Here is a 6,611-nt window from a genome sequence, read left to right on the forward strand (position 1 = left end):
TGTTAGTTTCCATAACTAAGCAAACAGGAATGTTAGCTAGATAAACAAGTATTCGTGACAGACATCAACCGATAGTCAGGAGCGATACGTGTTGATTACGTCATTACGTAGGATTTAGTCAATCAATGTTTAGAGTTGAGAGGTCAAACGCTTATCAAATTAAAAAAAAAAAAAACGTAGGAGCAGTCCGAAGCTATCCAACGAGGAAACACTTGTAATAAAGTTACTGAAAAGATAACCTGAGATTTGTTGATTCATTAGGAAGAATCTTCTGTGCAGCTTTCCATAAAAAAAAGACCAAAAATGGACCAACTATGTTTCTCCGATTGGCCCGATTGCTAAAATCATCAGATAACTATTATCCGTCCCTTTTTGTTGTAAATGTTATATGATTGTTGTTGAACTGTATCTCTAAATATATCGACACGTACAAACACGAGAATACTAGACGATCATAGACGCACTCATAAATATGCACACGTTATATAAATCCAATTGACACTTAAACACATGATCGTTTATTATGCAAGTAAAATGTTATACATAGTCAATAGTCAATACAACCTCCCCATACAACGTAAACATGTAGAAAGTTAAAACAAATCTGGTCCATAATTCGCCATGGCAATATACGTCTCAGTGACACTATACCTTGTTTGGAGTGAAGTAAAAAAATTTTAAAAAATTGGCAATTGAATTTAAAACTAAATAAAAGTGAATAATAGAAAAAATGTTGCAATTATGTAAAGTCATCCCCATGCACAGACTGAGCGAAGCTCTGCTCCCCTAACTCCTGCTGCATTTATAATAAAAACAAAGCAAAAACTATTTATCTGAATAAAGATAAAATTCGATAAATTCAAATGAAAATTGATTTTTCTTGACACATGCGAAAATGACTGATGAATTTTTAAAAAAATTTCATATAGCTTCAATTTATTAATCAATTTCGCCCAATAAAATAAGGAAATAATCTCACTTTTCTTGAGAGCCTCAAAAAGTGAAAATCCTATATTTTAAACATACTGAAACAATAAAAGTGGAGAAATTTAATTTTATTTAAAGATCGAATTTTCTCATGATGTTTCTATTTAAAATACGCGTTTAATACTGGAAATGCTATTTCAGACCGATTTCTCATAAATTGACAAACGAATGGATAATGGCACATTATTAGACGCATTCAAAACTGAACACAGAGCATCAACAGTAAGGAATAACTAGAAGTACGTGTGACCCGTTTGGTCACAACCACTACAGAGGTGAGTCGGAATATTTACGTTGAAATAATACACATACAGCGATTTCACTTGAGCGCATTCTGTGAAAGTACTAGAAAACAGACTAGAAGAAGCGGCGTCACGGAAGAGGTTGGGGCTTGGCAGGCAGTACAAAATCTATTCGGCTAGGCATTCCTTTTTGCACCTTATCCAGGAGAGAGAAGCTAGTGTTTCGGGCATCAGTTCAGATGTGGAAACAATACTTCATACTACAGAGGAATGTTGACGAACATTCAGGCATTTTATAGACCAGCGTGTACTTCCTGCTCTATGTTAGTTTTGTCACATCTTGCGGTGATAAACTAATTATTATCAACTAACTAATTATTATTATTATTATTATTATTATTATTATTATTATTATCATTAACTGATTATTAACTGAGAAGGTTGGACGTTACATCGGCCGAACGTTGTGAGAATAGCATTTAAGATGAAAATAGTATTCATATAATACAAATAATAAACACTATTAATCCCCACCTAACAGATTTCGAAATAAAGTTTATAATTGTAGATGTATACGCCTGCCAATTTTTAAAAAGTTACCAAGCAGCAAAAGTTTAAATGTAATTTGAACAGGCATTTTGCTGCTCAACGCCCCCATAGCTCCCTGTTAGACACGTGCCCAAATAGTAGCCCCTTACGCCGCGATTATATACCGTGTTTGTGATGAAAAAGAGTAAATAAATATTTTAAATCGCACCGTTATAAGGTTATCTTACTTATATTACCTATTGTAGGCTAACATTAAATAAAAGTTAAAAAGAAAAAAACAAACAAACTTTCAAACTGAATTCGGTCCGTTATTGATAGTAAGTCCAAGCTTCCGTTTTTGTTGTTAAAACCTAAAGAATCAAAGCCTTTTCTGTTAACGAGACAAATGAAAAGTTGCCTGGAAGCGCGCTGAGAAGAAAGAGTAAAATATTGAGAATGGCGCTGTATTGTCTCTTTAACATGACGGAAGTGTGTGCTGTCATCTCCGATGCAATATGGATGGATAAAGACGAGAAATTGGCATAGAACGATGACGATAAAGAGATAGTAGTGTATCAGATGACATGCTTATATATATATATATATATATATATATATATATATATATATATATATATGTATATATATATATAAAATACCCGTTCACATACACTTTTTCATGATAAAACTAGAACTCAGAATTAGATGGACTCGAGCAATTGCATCGATAACGGACAACGCCAGACTCAAAGTGGGTTTCGATGCACTGCATCTCATCAGTGACGTGCTCCGACATAGGCGCGAATCCAGGTCGTCGCACTCCTGAAGTGTGCAATACTGGCGACCTAACGATATGGGCCACAGCGCAATCTATTGGCTATGCCTAGATTTTAATTTTTATATTTTATCTAGTTCTACATTCTACTATGTGACAAATCAGGCGTCCTATACAACTAAGATAGTTACTGCTGGCATGCAGGCGGTAGATATCACATCTACAAACGTTAACTTAAATTAGTCGACTCCCCAGACACGATTTTGGAACAACCTATTTGTTGAGGGCATCACGTCTCTACGCTTTTCCTACATATATTAGACATTAAGAGGATATTATATATATATATATATATATATATATATATATATATATATATATATATATATATAAATGTATATATATGTATAAATCTCCTCTTACTGTCTAATATGTGTGTGTGTGTGAAAAATATACATTGTATAAATTTCTTTAAATTCACACAAAAGTTGATATAGTACCACATTAGTGTATAATACGATTAGAGTTCTTGATTGAACATAGTATAATTCTAGTTCATTCAAATATATCTATCTCTACTATTAGATAAAATGAACTTTGTGTATCTGTGAGTTCGTTCCCTACGAACTCGAAAACGGCTGGGCCGATTTTTAGAAAATTTCAAACGAAGGTATTTTATGTGACTGCCAGTGTTCTTAGATTATCTTTGTACTCGAATGTCTTCAATAACTATCGATAATCGAAATAATTCGATGAAAGAATGAACAGGCAATTTTGACCAGAGTTTACACTTTACACAGCCTAACATCAGAAGTGCCTTTCAGAAGTTTTATTACCACACAAGCAGTAAGGCCAGGTATATAAAATCAACAACAGGTTCTTTGATATTACAGAAGCATGCTCGGAATGAATGTTTAGAGCACAACTGAAGCATGATCTTTGACTTTTACATTTTAACCGTTAATGTGACTTAGTCCAGAATACATTGGAGTCTATGTTGCAATATAGATTACAACGCATTCTGGATTAAGTTAATGCGGGGAGGCATGAAAAGTTCCTCCCGGTGCATCATCACGATGGGTCCCCAACTAGAGAGAGCATTCAATCGATTTGATTGAAAAAATGGGTGATTTCACCGATTTCAATAGCAACAAAAATATAGGAATGTAAAACATTCTATTGATGATCATTTTATCCTGGGCAACGTCAGATTTCCTTGCTAGTATATAAAGAATTGTTTCTGCCCATTTCGTTAAACTATACACATTTATGATATACAATATTTACCAAATATTCACGAAAAGCTTTCGCAGTTTGTAGCAATGTGTTATACACTATTAACCCTTTTTGTGAATGTTGTATGTAATATAATGCGTATATTAATACAATTCTGTAAAAACAATTGCTTGCAAATAAAATATGTTCTAAAATTAAGTGATATCATGTTTATATATATATATATATATATATATATGTATATATATATATATATATTCCGATGCCGAAACGATTCTTTTGGTTGTCTTTTTTATTTGATTTTATTTAAAGCAAAATCGTCCATTGCTGGTAATAATGATAAAATAATAAATATTTATTGATTTTAAAATATGAGTAAAAGTAAAATCGATAGATCATCCTCCACAAGTGTAATTTTACGTTTAGGAAAATATCTGCATATTTAACGTGTTTTTATTTTTATTTATTTATTTTTTTTTTTACGAAAACCGAGGAAAATAACAACTCTATGGTTAAGTATTTAGAGATTTATAAAGAATTGGACTCAGAATCGGAATCGGAACCCGTAATTGTATCGGAATCGGGAATTTGCGTACGGAATTGGGAAAAAATATTGGAATCGTCCCATCACTTATATATATATATATATATATATATGTATATATATATATATATATATATAACTTAATGCATGTGTGCGCTATAGAAAATGGCTACAGAATCTACATGAAATCTAAAAGTAGATTCCCGTGTAAAATTCACCGAGAAAGATAATGGAAGTATTCCAAAATCTCTAAATGCACACCAAGGGCGGTTATAGAATAAATTTTGTTAGGGGGGGGTGATCAAGTCTGTGTTTAAGTCATAATTTGGAAAGAAAACATAATTCTAATGCATTCCTTCTACTCAGTATTTTCTTTCAGAATCATTGAACGTTTCTTACGCTTCTTTCCGGACGTGACAAGCAACCCAGAAATAGTTGGTTTTAATATAAACAAATGTAATATATGTAACATTACAGTATTACATTTCGTAATTGGTAGCCCAAAAGTGTTCAACGTTCTAGATAGAGCAGGTATGTTTAAACATAGCATTGCCCGGGATAAAAAAAAACTTCTGTTTTTTGTTAACTCTGTATTGCGCGGGAGCCATAATAGTAATAATAGAACATTATATTTGGTAAGTGGTATAAGTTCATCAAATGTCCTCAATATTCTAGAAAGAGCAGACGTGTTTATTAAGCGTTGACCGGGAGTCATAAATATTATAGATTAGACAATCACACATACTACAGGTGTTTTTAAATGCTGCGTTGCCCGAGAGAAAAATTTTCACTGTATTTTGTTATACTACTGTCCACCAAAAAAGGTACTTTGCATTACTCAGGAGTCAGTGTTCAATATCCTAGATTGAGCAGGTGTGTGCGATAATGCACTAGTACATTTTCAATGTGGTTTATGTGGAGAAGCGGAAGACAAATAAAACTCAGCGTTTCCCTAAAATACACTGAAATAAATATAGGTTTCACTATATTATTAAGGAAAGCGAAGATAAACTCGACGTTACACTGGAATAGATTAAAACAAATATAAACTTCCTTATCTTTTTGAAGATGTGAGTGGAGAAGAAACTTAGTGTCTGTCGGGAGCAGTAACTTTAAAGCTGAAAGCTCTTAGGAATAAAATATTATTTTCAATACATTAAAAAAAATAGAGTAGAATAGGCCGAGCGGAGGCAAGAGATGGGTGAAGAAGAGGGAATGGAAAAATGTGAAAGAGAGAAAGATAAAGACAGACTAAGATAAGAGGGTTAATATATATACGTTACAAATAATATTTTAACTTCTATTTTGTTTTTATGGACTCTAACTACGGGTACACCTGCTAGTATGAATAGCGTTCCAAAAGTAATGCCTCCTATTTGATATTCCACCCGATTTGATCAAAAGAGATTGCACTGTTATAATAACTGAACTTATCCATTCATGACCTGAAAGTTTCATCCCTCTGTTGCAGATATTGACGATGTAAATCTAAGAAAGCAACTATTGTCATGGACGTACGTCAAAAGCAGGGATGCGTCATTGAATTCCTTCACGGAGAAAACATTGAACAGATCAACATTCATCGGCTCCTGTTGAAGGTTTACGAAACCGAGTGCAGTTTGTATCAGTATAGTTTAGAGATGGGCTCGTTGATTTCAGCGTAGCGGGAGAGGTTGAGTGATAAACCGCATTCTGAACGTCCATGCTCAGTCAACACCCCTAGTGGGGCAGATTGCTGAAACAATCTTTCACTTGGTGCTTGTATCATTAAGTGAAAGATTCTTATGGCATATTGAGATAACTTGCCCCACTATCCATCACTAGCAAAAGTGCATAGAAATGGTGGTGTCTATGCAGAAAAATAAATTCTAGAGCCTAAAAAAATCACTCGTTTTAATGGTACCACTTCAGTTTTCGTAGTGCTTTTCGAATTAAAAAGAAGGATGCATTACTTTCGAATGAACCTCGTATATTATTCAAGTTTTAACACAAATGTGTTTATTTTAGATGTTTGTTAAAAGAGATAAAATCCGCAAATTTCAGATTAATAAACATACATCTTCAGAGGGAAACTTTTGTGGGGGTCACTGATGACTAAACTGTTCTAATAAACAGCTAAAACACGGGTGTGATTTATATATATCCCATATTTATACACTATTTTCAATATCAAGCATATATCCGAAAAACTGCCTCTTCTGATAGTCTTCATATAATAATTGTTACTATATTGGATATTACGTTTCTGAATTTTTGAGATAAGGATTGGTTATTCGTATTATTTGTATTCTTCTGACTA

The sequence above is a fragment of the Euprymna scolopes genome, chromosome 7, assembly GCF_053919585.1.
Source record: "Euprymna scolopes isolate OS-2025 chromosome 7, ASM5391958v1, whole genome shotgun sequence".
Classification (NCBI taxonomy): domain Eukaryota; kingdom Metazoa; phylum Mollusca; class Cephalopoda; order Sepiida; family Sepiolidae; genus Euprymna; species Euprymna scolopes.